Source organism: Bufo bufo, chromosome 1 (assembly GCF_905171765.1).
Source record: "Bufo bufo chromosome 1, aBufBuf1.1, whole genome shotgun sequence".
Taxonomy (NCBI): domain Eukaryota; kingdom Metazoa; phylum Chordata; class Amphibia; order Anura; family Bufonidae; genus Bufo; species Bufo bufo.
This window is the reverse complement of record NC_053389.1, coordinates 647,849,810-647,862,419: the sequence shown is the minus strand read 5'-3', so window position 1 is coordinate 647,862,419 and position 12,610 is coordinate 647,849,810.

Genomic DNA, 12,610 nt, shown 5'->3' with positions numbered 1-12,610 from the left:
CGTTATTTGGTAGGGCCGAATGTGGCTCTACGAATGGTGAGGCCAGAACAAGTACAGGCGATAGTAGATTGGGTGGCTGACAGTGCCTCTAGTTCCTTCACATTGTCTCCCACCCAGTCTCCTGCTGAAAGATCAGAGTTGGCACCTGCAGCCCATGGGCATCTGTCTTTCACCTCACCCCCTTGCAAATCAGCCAAGCAGTCTGAGCCCCAAGTCATGCAGCAGTCTTTTATGCTTTTTGATGACTCTGCAGTCAGGGTTTCCGTGGGCCATCCACATAGCCCTGCACAGAAGTGAAGAGATTGAGTGCACTGATGCCCAATCACTTATGTTTCAGGATGAGGACATGGGAAGACCACTGCAGCACGTCTCTGATGATGACGAAACACAGGTGCGAACTGCTGCGGCTTTCTTCGGTCTGCAGACAAGGAGGGCAGGGGTAAAGAGTGGGTGGAAGATGATGTAGAGGATGATGAGGTACTAGACCCCATATGGAATCATGTGAGTGACCTGTCTAGTTCGGAGGAAGAGGTGGTGGTCGCACAGAGGCACCAGCACAGCAAAAGAGGGAGCACGGTGCAAAAGCATCTGTTACATTCTTGGGTGACATTTTACCATTTTTGCCATGAATAAACCCCTGCTCTGCATAGTTGAAATTTTTAAAAATCGTCTGTTCTATTGGTGGGTGACATTAATCCATGTTTGCCCATAAAAAAAAACTGCTCTGCATAGGTGACAGGGACTCAAATTTATAAAATTCATCTTTACTTTACGCGCACACCCTCCTTTCATTCAATCCTTCTGCTTTTATAACTTGTCCCACATTTCCACTCGATCACATTTCAGCCATTGACCTTCCTTGGATGTGGTATCCCTTACTCACGCTACCTCTTCCTTGCTACCCATGATCACCATGGTAGGCTCATAAAAGAACATCAAAAGTTGATTAAGAAGATATCCAATTGGATCGTGGATGTCACGGGGACGTGCGATCAGGCAGAAGTTATCTAGAGTTAACAAAGCGGCAGCAGGGCTTCTCCTGTCTAACGTTTCCTAATCCAAAATACCGCAGTGGCATTCCCAGTAATTTTTAATTAATCATTCCAATAACAGGGCATCTTAAGAGTGCTGTATTGTTATTTATCGTCACTACCTCCCCGAGTCGGGAGTGGGTAATTGCTGTGCGCCCCCTCCTTTCATTCGATCCTTCCGCTTTGATAACTTGTCCCATTGATCACATTTCCTCCATTGAACTCCCTTGGATGTGGTATCCCTTTCTCAGGCTCCCTCTCCGGCCTGTAACCCTGATTCCCCGTTACCCGTGATCACCATGGTAGGCGCATAAGAGAACATTGAAAGTTGATAGAGATATCCAATTGGATCGTGGACATCACCAGGACGTGCGACATGGTGCAGTATGTGTGCACACGCCTACACGTACTGACTGATGGGTCTGTCTCCTTCAACTTTTGGGTCTCCAAATTGGGCACATGGCCTGAGCTTGCCCTTTACGCCTTGGGGGTGCTGGCCTGCCCTGCAGCCAGTGTATTGTCTGAACATTTGTTTAGCACGGCAGGAGGGGGGTATCAAAGAGAAGCGCAGCCGCCTGTCCACAGCCAATGTGGACAAGCTCACGTTCATTAAAATGAACCAGGCAGGGATCCCACAGGACTTGTCCGTACCTTGTGCAGAATAGACTTGTATACCGGCCTCACCCAGCCATTGTTGTACTCCAGCGCACTTTCTTTTTGTTTAATTTTTTATATTTCCCAATGTTTTGGGGTCTACCAAAATGTAAACAAAAAAAATAAAAAATAAAATAAAAAACAAAACCAAAAACGAGTGTTGGCTATCTCCTCCACCATTGCTTCCACCTACACCGCCACATCCACTGCCTCCTCAACCTCCTACTCCATATGGACCTCCTAGATCAAGATTATTATTATTATTTTTTACGTATTTTATGTTATTTTAAGTCATTTCCCTCTCCACATTTGTTTGCAGAGCACTTGCCATGCTCTTAACCACATTTTGCTCTAGCCCTTTCCATGACATTTTTAGAGCCATTTTAGTGCTCCAAAGTTTGGGTCCCCATTGACTTCAATGGGGTTCGGGTTCGGGGTCAAGTTCGGATACGGAAATCAAACTTGTTTGTGAAGTTCGGCCGAACCCGTCGAACCCGAACATCCAGGTGTCCGCTCAACTCTAGTCACAATTTAAGTATTTAAGTTGGACTTTTTTTTTTTTTTAATACAATTAAAAGTAAAAACAAAAATAATGAAATAAATTAGGTATGAACATAAAGCATCATATATCACTAAAATAAAAGATGTGATAAAAGATTATTTGTTTAATTAAATCAGAGCAACTGGGGTTTACCTAAATGTAATGTGTGCCAGCATTTGCAGATTAATTAGCTTTCCGCACATAAAATGAGAATATATTTTAAAGAAATGCATCAATGAATTAACCTTAATAACAGCTCTTGCAGGCACAAGTCACAATGAAATTGGGCTTCTTCACACTGCTGTAAGCAAACATCTTGTTATTTATTATACAAAAAAAGTTTCAAGAAAAAAAATATTTGCATTAAAGGGGTTGTTTTAAGCAATAGTCATTATTTACTTGTGAAGTGTTGTTCGATATATAAGAACGCCAGTTACATCTACTGCAGCAGAAACTCATTTCACATTCATGGCTCTGCTCTTCTGTTTTCCAGACCAGAGTCTGATCTGCATCCTTTGCTAGGGTAGTCTTTAGTGTTGAGCGAGCATGCTAGGCCGAATACCAGTTCAACTCGAGCATCTCTATGCTCGGCACATGGCGGTACTCGGACGAGTACCGCATGTGCTCGAGCGCAATGCTCGAGTCTCCTCCCTGCACGTTTGGCGGCTGTTAAGCAGCCATTAAACGTGCAGGTAAGTACTGCCCTCACTGTAACGGCAGTAGCCATGTTGGCTACTGGCATTACAGTGATTGGCTAGCCGGAACGCGCCATTGGGTGCTATATAACGTGTTCGGCACAGTCTAAGTCAGGGAGAGCTGAGCATAGGAATGCACAAAGAGTGTAGGGAGTGTAATTAAATTACATTTTACTACAAAAAAGTTTTATAGACCCCAATTTCCTGTGTAAATTGTGCGCATCCCTAAAATATCAGTGACATGCAGTGCACTTTTTCCGTAGACGGTGTCCGCTGCGGACAGTTATTATCCGCGCCACATCTCCTGTTTAAAGTGTGCGCATCCCTAAAATATCAGTTACATCCAGTACACTTTTTCGGTAGACCTCGTCCCCTGCGGACAGTTAAATTAACCACGCCACATCTCCTGTTTATAGTGTGCGCATCCCTAAAATATCAGTGACGTCCAGTGCAGTTTTTCCGTGGACGGTGTCCACTGCGGACAGTTAAATTATCTGCGCCACATCTACTGTTTAAAAAGTGCGCATCCCTAAAATATCAGATAAATCCAGTAAAATTTTTCCGTAGATGGTGTCCCCTACAGACTGTTAAATTATCGGTGCCACATCTGTTTAAAGTATGCGCATCCCTAAAATATCAGTGACATCCAGTACACTTTTCCGTAGACGGTGTACCCTGCAGACAGTAAAATTATCTGCGCCACATGTCTTGTTTAACCGCCTCCGGACTGCCTAACGCAGGATCGCGTTCTGGAGGCGGCAGCTCCAGGCAGAGTCACGCATCTATGCGTCATCTCAGGAGACGCGAGATTATCCTGTGAACGCGCCCACACAGGCGCGCGCGTTCACAGGATCGGAAGGTGAGCGAGTGGATCTACAGCCTGCAGCGGCGATCGTTCGCTGGCTGGCTGTAGATCAGATTTTTTAACCCCTAACAGGTATATTAGACGCTGTTTTGATAACAGTGTCTAATATACCTGCTACCTGGTCCTCTGGTGGTCCCTTTTGCTTGGATCGACCACCAGAGGACACAGGCAGCTCAGTAATAAGTAGCACTAAACACCACTACACTACACCCCCCTGTCACTTATTAACCCCTTATTAACCCCTGATCACCCCATATAGACTCCCTGATCACCCCCCTGTCATTGATCACCCCCCCTATCATTGATCACCCCCCTGTAAGGCTCCATTCAGACGTCCGTATGTTTTTTATGGATCCACGGATACATGGATCGGATCCGCAAAACACATACAGACGTCTGAATGGAGCCTTACAGGGGGGTGATCAATGACAGGGAGGTTATCACCCCATATAGACTCTCTGATCACCCCCCTGTCATTGATCAATCCCCTGTCATTGATCATCCCCCTGTAAGGCTCCATTCAGACGTCCGTATGTTTTTTTATGGATCCACGGATACATGGATCGGATCCGAAAAAACACATACGGACGTCTGAATGGAGCCTTACAGGGGGGTGATCAATGACAGGGGGTGATCACCCCATATAGACTCCCTGATCACCCCCCTGTCATTGATCACCCCACTGTCATTGATCACCCCCCTGTAAGGTTCCATTCAGACGTCCATATGTTTCTTACGGATCCACAGATACATGAATCGGATCCGCAAAACACCCCATATAGACTCTCTGATCACCCCCCTGTCATTGATCAATCCCCTGTCATTGATCACCCCCCTGTAAGGCTCCATTCAGACGTCCGTATGTTTTTTATGGATCCACGGATACATGGATCGGATCCGAAAAACACATACGGACGTCTGAATGGAGCCTTACAGGGGGTGATCATTGACAGGTGGGTGATCACCCCATATAGACTCCCTGATCACCACACTGTCATTGATCACCCCCCTGTCATTGATCACCCCCCTGTAAGGCTCCATTCAGACATTTTTTTGGCCCAAGTTAGCGGAAATTATTATTATTTTTTTTTTCTTACAAAGTCTCATATTCAACTAACTTGTGTCAAAAAATAAAATCTCACATGAACTCACCATACCACTCACGGAATCCAAATGCGTACATTTTTTTAGACATTTATATTCCAGACTTCTTCTCACGCTTTAGGGTCCCTAAAATGCCAGGGCAGTATAAATACCCCACATGTGACCCCATTTCGGAAAGAAGACACCCCAAGGTATTCCATGAGGGGCATATTGAGTCCATGAAAGATTGAAATTTTTGTCCCAAGTTAGCGGAAAGGGAGACTTTGTGAGAAAAAAACAAAACAAAAACAATTTCCGCTAACTTGTGCCCAAAAAAAATATTTATATGAACTCGCCATGCCTCTCATTGAATACCTTGGGGTGTCTTTTTTCCAAAATGGGGTCACATGTGGTGTATTTATACTGCCCTGGCATTTTAGGGGCCCTAAAGCGTGAGAAGAAGTCTGGGATCCAAATGTCTAAAAATGCCCTCCTAAAAGGAATTTGGGCCCCTTTGCGCATCTAGGCTGCAAAAAAGTGTCACACATGTGGTATCGCCGTACTAAGGAAAAGTTGGGGAATGTGTTTTGGGGTGTCATTTTACATATACCCATGCTGGGTGAGATAAATATCTTGGTCAAATGCCAACTTTGTATAAAAAAAATGGGAAAAGTTGTCTTTTGCCGAGATATTTCTCTCACCCAGCATGGGTATATGTAAAAAGACACCCCAAAACACATTGCCCTACTTCTTCTGAGTACGGCGATACCAGATGTGTGACACTTTTTTGCAGCCTAGGTGGGCCCACATTCCAAAGAGCACCTTTCGGATTTCACAGGGCATTTTTTACAGATTTTGATTTCAAACTACTTCTCACACATTTGGGCCCGTAAAAGGCCAGGGCAGTATAACTACCCCACAAGTGACCCCATTTTTGAAAGAAGACACCCCAAGGTATTCCGTGAGGGGCATGGCGAGTTCCTAGAATTTTTTATTTTTTGTCACAAGTTAGCGGAATATGATGATTTTTTTTTTGATTTTTTTTTCTTACAAAGTCTCATATTCCACTAACTTGTGACAAAAAATAAAAACTTCCATGAACTCACTATGCCCATCACGAAATACCTTGGGGTGTCTTCTTTCCAAAATGGGGTCACTTGTGGGGTAGTTATACTGCCCTGGCATTTTAGGGGCACGAATGCTTGAGAAGTAGTTTGAAATCAAAATGTGTAAAAAATGCCCTGTGAAATCCGAAAGGTGCTCTTTGGAATGTGGGCCCCTTTGCCCACCTAGGCGGCAAAAAAGTGTCACAAATCTGGTATCGCCGTACTCAGAAGAAGTAGGGCAATGTGTTTTGGGGTGTCTTTTTACATATACCCATGCTAGGTGAGAGAAATATCTTGGCAAAAGACAACTTTTCCAATTTTTTTATACAAAGTTGGCATTTGACCGAGATATTTCTCTCACCCAGCATGGGTATATGTAAAATGACACCCCAATAGACATTGCCCTACTTCTCCTGAGTACGGCGATACCAGATGTGTGACACTTTTTTGCAGCCTAGGTGGGCAAAGGCGCCCACATTCCAAAGAGCACCTTTCGGATTTCACAGGGCATTTTTTACTCATTTTGATTTCAAACTACTTCTCACACATTAGGGCCCCTAGAATGCCAGGGCAGTATAACTACCCCACAAGTGACCCCATTTTGGAAAGAAGACACCCTAAGGTATTTCTTGATGGGCATAGTGAGTTCATGGAAGTTTTTATTTTTTGTCAAAAGTTAGTGGAATATGAGACTTGGTAAGGAAAAAAAAATAAAAAAATAATCATTTTCCGCTAACTTGTGACAAAAAATAAAAAGTTCTATGAACTCACTATGCCCATCAGCGAATACCTTAGGGTGTCTAGTTTCCGAAATGGGGTCATTTGTGGGGTTTTTCTACTGTCTGGGCATTGTAGAACCTCAGGAAACATGACAGGTGCTCAGAAAGTCAGAGCTGCTTCAAAAAGCAGAAATTCACATTTTTGTACCATAGTTTGTAAACGCTATAACTTTTACCCAAAACATTTTTTTTTTTATCAAAGACATGTAGAACAATAAATTTAGAGAAAAATATATATATGGATGTCGTTTTTTTTGAAAAATTTTACAACTGAAAGTGAAAAATGTAATTTTTTTGCAAATAAATCGGTAAATTTCGATTAATAACAAAAAAAGTAAAAATGTCAGCAGCAATGAAATATCAACAAATGAAAGCTCTATTAGTGAGAAGAAAAGGAGGTAAAATTCATTTGGGTGGTAAGTTGCATGACCGAGCAATAAACGGTGAAAGTAGTGTAGTGCAGAAGTGTAAAAAGTGGCCTGGTCTTAAGGGTGTTTAAGCTAGGGGGGCTGAGGTGGTTAAAGTGTGCGTATCCCTAAAATATCAGTGACATCCAGTACACTTTTTCCGTAGACGGTGTACCCTGCAGACAGTAAAATTATCTGCGCCACATGTCTCGTTTAAGGTGTGCGCATCCCTAAAATATCAGTGACATCCAGTACACTTTTTCCATAGACGGTGTCCCCTGTGGACAGTACTATTATCCGTGCCACATCTCCTGTTTAAAGTGTGCATATCCCTAAAATATCAGTGACATCCAGTACACTTTTTACGTAGACAATACATACTGTGACATTTCCTGTGGTACCTGTCCTGTATAATGTTTTCTCATTACAAATATCTTTGTAAATTTTTTTGCATATTCACTTCCAAATCCTACGCTACTGTACGTGTGACATGCTTTCAAGCATATATCACATTTAAAAGGAAGAAGGCGAGCAGTAAGGGACGGGGAAGTGGCTGTGATGCTGATGGAGCACGCAGAGGCCGTGGCCCTGGGCGCAGAAAAACAGTGTCTGCTGCCAGAGCACAAGAAAAACAATCGTCGAAGATATCTAGCTTTATGTCCCAGTTTGCAGGGTGGAGCAGGACACCACTCTATACGGTAAGTCAGACCAGTGACGCCAGGTGGTCGGTTGGATTGCAGCAGATAATTTTTCCAGTCGGTTAAGCACCACCCTGTCTTCCACCAAGTCCAGTTTCAGTACCCTGGAGTCTGGTCATCACAATCCTCACCCTGATCATCCTTCCTCCCACCATTTACAGTCTGGCAAGCAAGTGATCCCAATATTCCGAGGACCTATTTTCATTGCCATTCATTGATTTGGCCCTCTCCCCAAGCACGCTTGAAGAGGGACATGAGATCTTGTGCCTTGATTCCCAACCTCTTGAACATCCACAGTCACATAAACATGAAGGTGGGGGACAGCAAATACTGCTTAATTAGGTGGACAAATCTGGAGGATGATCAGAGTGAGGAAGTGGAAGAGGAGGTGGTGGACGATAAGGTCACTGACCCAACCTGAGAAGGTGGAAATCTGAGTGAGGGCAGCAGTACAGATGAGGGGGATCTACAGCACCGGAACAGGCTGGAAGAGGCAGTGGGGTGGCAAAAAGGAGAAGGCGGGCCACACCACACAGTCCCGCAACTGTTCCATGGAGCAACCCCTTGCATAAATCTCTCTTGCCAAAGGGTAGATGTTCGAAGTATGGCACTGTTTTGAGGAAAGTACGGATGACAAACGAATAGTAGTTTGCAAACTTTGGATACGAAAATGAGCCAGGGCTTGAACACTAGCAACCTCACCACCACCAGCATGATCCGCTACATGGCATCCAAGCACCGAAATAAGTGGGACGAACGCCTGGGTCCACAATCTGCATCTGCGGGTCACACCACTGCCTCCTCTTCCCCTGTGTTACGTGCTGGCCAATCTCCTGTCGAAGGCGCAGGCCCGGATGCATCCCACCCTGCACCTGGACCTTCGCAAGTACCATCAGTGAACAAATTTACTTCCGTGTCCCAGCACAGCGTACAAATGTCCTTACCCCATGCATTTGAATGCAAGCGCACATACTCAGCCACCCACCCACAGGCCATAACAATAAATGCGCAACTTTCCAAATTACTGGCCCTGGAAATGTTGATATTTAGGCTTGTGGACACTAAGGCCTTCCGCAGTCTATTTTTCACGGTGTGCTGTGCCCGCCTTACACCATGTGTAACACCCGTAACATCACACGTGCCCTGACCAACGCAGATACTGGGAATGTCCACTTAACCACGGAAACATTGACAAGTTCTTTCGGCCAGGGACGCTAAATTTCCCTGATGGCACACTGGGTGAACATCGTGGAGGCAGGGAGTGAGTCGTACCCTGGGATGGCACAGTTGCTACCGACGCCAAGGATTGCGGGCCCTACGTCGATCAGGGTTTCCTCTAGCACCTACGTTTGTGGCTCCAACCCCCACTTCTCCTACTCCACCTCCTCCTCCACTTCCACCTCCGAATTATCCATGTGCAGCACCAGTCAGTCATCAGTTGTTAGCTTGAAGCAGTGTAACACTGCAGTGGGAAAGCGGCACAAGGCCGCGCTGAAGCTGATATGCTTAGGGGATAAACAGCACACTGCCGCAGAGCTGTGGCAGAGGATAAGCATAAAAGTAAATCAACAATAGAATGGCTTAAACAGAAGAAAATACGCCTTCTGGAGTGGCCCAGTCAGAGTCCTGACCTCAACCCGATTGAGATGCTGTGGCATGAACTCAAGAAAGCGAGTCACACCAGACATCCCAAGAATATTGCTGAACTGAAACAGTTCTGTAAAGAGGAATGGTCAAGAATTACTCCTGGCAGTTGAGCACGTCTGATCTGCAACTACAGGAAACGTTTGGTTGAAGTTATTGCTGCCAAAGGAGGTTCAACCAGTTATTAAATCCAAGGGTTCACATACTTTTTCCACCTGCACTGTGAATGTTTACATGGTGTGTTCAATAAAAAAAATTGTAACATTTAATTCTTTGTGTGTTATTAGTTTAAGCAGACTGTGATTGTCTATTTTTGTGACTTAGATGAAGATCAGATCACATTTTCTGACCAATTTGTGCAGAAATCCATATCATTCCAAAGGGTTCACATACTTTTTCTTGCAACTGTATATTCATAATTTTGAATATTCTAGATTTTTTTTTCAACAGTAACCTCCTTTCTTGCTTGTGGGCAAATGAGAAGGCTGCAATGTCTTTGTCTGAGCTTAGCAAGATTCCTAGCAACCAACAGGAAAGTTGCCTACCTCTTACTATATATAGGAACCTCCCCAGCAGCCCAGTATTTTGCATATCTGAGAGAGACAACAGTGTTATTGCTGCGCTCTCTGCTTTCCTGTGTCATTACATTAGATAGTTAGCTTATATATGTAATACAGATAGTTAGTGGGAGATAGTCAGTGTAGGTTAGATAGTGATATAGTGTAGCTGATAGGTTCTGCTGTCCATACATACATGCTACATACATACTGCTGTATGTTTGTATGTATGCTACATGCATACATACATACAGTACAGACCAAAAGTTTGGACACACCTTCTCATTCAAAGAGTTTTCTTTATTTTCATGACTATTAAAATTGTAGATTCACACTGTGAAGGCATCAAAACTATGAATTAACACATGTGGAATTATATACATAACAAACAAGTGTGAAACAACTGAAAATATGTCATATTCTAGGTTCTTCAAAGTAGCCACCTTTTGCTTTGATTACTGCTTTGCACACTCTTGGCATTCTCTTGATGAGCTTCAAGAGGGAGTCCCCTGAAGTGGTTTTCACTTCACAGGTGTGCCCTGTCAGGTTTAATAAGTGGGATTTCTTGCCTTATAAATGGGGTTGGGACCATCAGTTGCGTTGAGGAGAAGTCAGGTGGATACACAGCTGATAGTCCTACTGAATAGACTGTTAGAATTTGTATTATGGCAACAAAAAAGCAGCTAAGTAAAGAAAAACTAGTGGCCATCATTACTTTAAGAAATGAAGGTTAGTCAGTCAGCCGAAAAATTGGGAAAACTTTGAAAGTAAGGGCTATTTGACCATGAAGGAGAGTGATGGGGTGCTGCGCCAGATGACCTGGCCTCCACAGTCACCGGACCTGAACCCAGTCGAGATGGTTTGGGGTGAGCTGGACCGCAGAGTGAAGGCAAAAGGGCCAACAAGTGCTAAGCATCTCTGGGAACTCCTTCAAGACTGTTGGAAGACCATTTCAGGGGACTACCTCTTGAAGCTCATCAAGAGAATGCCAAGAGTGTGCAAAGCAATAATCAAAGCAAAAGGTGGCTACTTTGAAGAACCTAGAATATGACATATGTTCAGTTGTTTCACACTTGTTTGTTATGTATATAATTCCACATGTGTTAATTCATAGTTTTGATGCCTTCATAGTCATGAAAATAAAGAAAATTCTTTGAATGAGAAGGTGTGTCCAAACTTTTGGTCTGTACTGTACATACATACATACATAGTCCTGTGATGTCACAAGTTCACGACAATACTTAGTGCACAAATCACTAATAAGTAGTCAGACCTGTTAAAATGTGAAGTTGCACGTATTGCTCCAAAATATTTGCATCATTGGTGCCGATTTCACAATCGCAAATATATTGGAGCACTCTATCTGCATATAAAGCTATTGCAATGTTCTGCCGTGCCAACCGTTTTCTCCAGTCTCAGGAAACTTCTAGCAGCTTGAAAAATGTAGCTATAGTGACCCACGCCTGTATTTCGAGCGCATTACACGAATATTACATTGCCGATTTATCGTGATCAAGAAATTAATCTCGAATTTGCAAATTCTCGAATATATGACGAATATTCTACCAAATATTCACCAGCAGGCCCGCACCTCAAATCATTTACAGGGTCTGCTCACCTGAAGGCACTTGCATTAAATTTTTTAGAGGGTCATCTAACCTGCAGGCCTGCACATAAAATATTTTGAAGGGTCAGCTCACCAGCAGGCCCGCACCTCAAATCTTTTACAGGGTCAGCTCACCAGCAGGCCCTTGCATGAAATTTTTTAGAGGGTCAGCTCACCTGCATACCATCACATATAATGTTTTACAGGGTCAGCTCACCTGAAGGCCCTCACATTTAATTTTTTAGAGGCTCACCTCACCTGCAGGCCTGCACATAAAATCTTTTTCAGGGTCAGCTCACCAGCAGGCCCGCATCTCAAATCTTTTACAGAGTCAGCTCACCTGAAGGCCCTCGCATACATTTTTTTTAGAGGGTCAGCTTACCTGCATGCCCTCACATATAATGTTTTACAGGGTCAGCTCATCTAAAGGCCCTCGCATATAATGTTTCAGGGGGTCAGCTCACCAGCAGGCCTGCACCTAAATTATTTTACAGTGTCATCTCACCAGCAAGCCCTCGCATATAATTTTTTACAGTGTCAGCTCACCAGCAGGCCCTCGCATATAATTTTTTACAGGGTCAGCTCACCAGCAGGCCTTCACCTACAATCTTTTACGGGATCAGCTCACCAGCATGATACCCATGGTCTACATAGTTTGGGCTGAAAATACCATCGAAAGTTGATAGGGCAGACATCCGAATGGATCGTCGCCATCACGGAGACGTGCAATCATCCCCAGGTTATCTAGAGTCACCAAAGCAGCAGCAGACCCTCGCCCATAATGTTTTAGATGGTCAGATCAGCAGGACCTTGCTCCAAATGTTTTTGAGGGTCACCAGCAGGCCAGCAATCATAATTTTTCAAGGTTGTGTAACATACAACAATATAACAAAACAGTAACAAACACAGGTGCACTCTGTAGTCTCACTAAACCCTCAAACTGA